Genomic DNA, 720 nt, shown 5'->3' with positions numbered 1-720 from the left:
GCTGCGATGGCCGAGTGGTTAAGGCGTTGGACTCGAAATACAATGGGATTTCCCCGCGCAGGTTCGAACGCTGCTCGCAGCGGAGGGGCAGATAGCCTTTCGGGGCTGGTTTAGCACCGGGCTAAATCGCTGGCTTTGCAAGCAGACCAAGGCAGGCCAGCAGCACGGTGCAATTCCCGTACCATCCTCCTCGAACAGGCGCCGGAACGGGGCGACTAGGGTCTTTTCACAGTAACTTCATTTGAAGCCCACTTGTGACAACAAACATTTTCATTTTCATTTTCTGTAGGCCACTGTTTATATAGACTGTTTACTGTATGGCACTGTTTATACAGGCTGTTTACTGTATGGCACTGTTTACAGAGGCTGTTTACTGTATGGCACTGTTGATACAGGCTGTTTCCTGGAAGCCGCTGTTTACATAGACTCTGTTTACTGCGAGGCTGTGTTTTCAAAGACTGCTTACAGTACGGCACGGTTACTGTAGGGCACTGTTTATATAGACTGTTTATTTAGGCCACTGTTTATACAGGATGTTTCCTGTGCGGCACTGTTTACATAGACTGTTTTATGCATGGCACTGTTTACTAAGACTGCTTACAGTCGGGCACTGTTACTGTCGGGCACTGTTTATATAGACTGTTTACTGTAGAGTATTGTTTACATAAACTCGGTTTTCTGAATGTAGGGCAATGTTTAAATGGACTGTTTATTGTAGAG

General features: G+C 46.5%; 1 non-coding gene across 1 annotated transcript; it reads left to right on the top strand.

The window, feature by feature from the left end:
* On the top strand, positions 1–82 carry trnas-cga (transfer RNA serine (anticodon CGA)). Its single transcript has one exon. It is a non-coding gene; the product is annotated as a tRNA-Ser (tRNA).
* The last annotated feature ends 638 nt before the right edge of the window (positions 83–720 follow it).

Source organism: Scyliorhinus torazame, chromosome 26 (assembly GCF_047496885.1).
Source record: "Scyliorhinus torazame isolate Kashiwa2021f chromosome 26, sScyTor2.1, whole genome shotgun sequence".
In the NCBI taxonomy this organism is placed as follows: domain Eukaryota; kingdom Metazoa; phylum Chordata; class Chondrichthyes; order Carcharhiniformes; family Scyliorhinidae; genus Scyliorhinus; species Scyliorhinus torazame.
The sequence above is the reverse complement of the archived record's forward strand: the minus strand, read 5'-3'. Positions and strand labels throughout refer to the sequence as shown.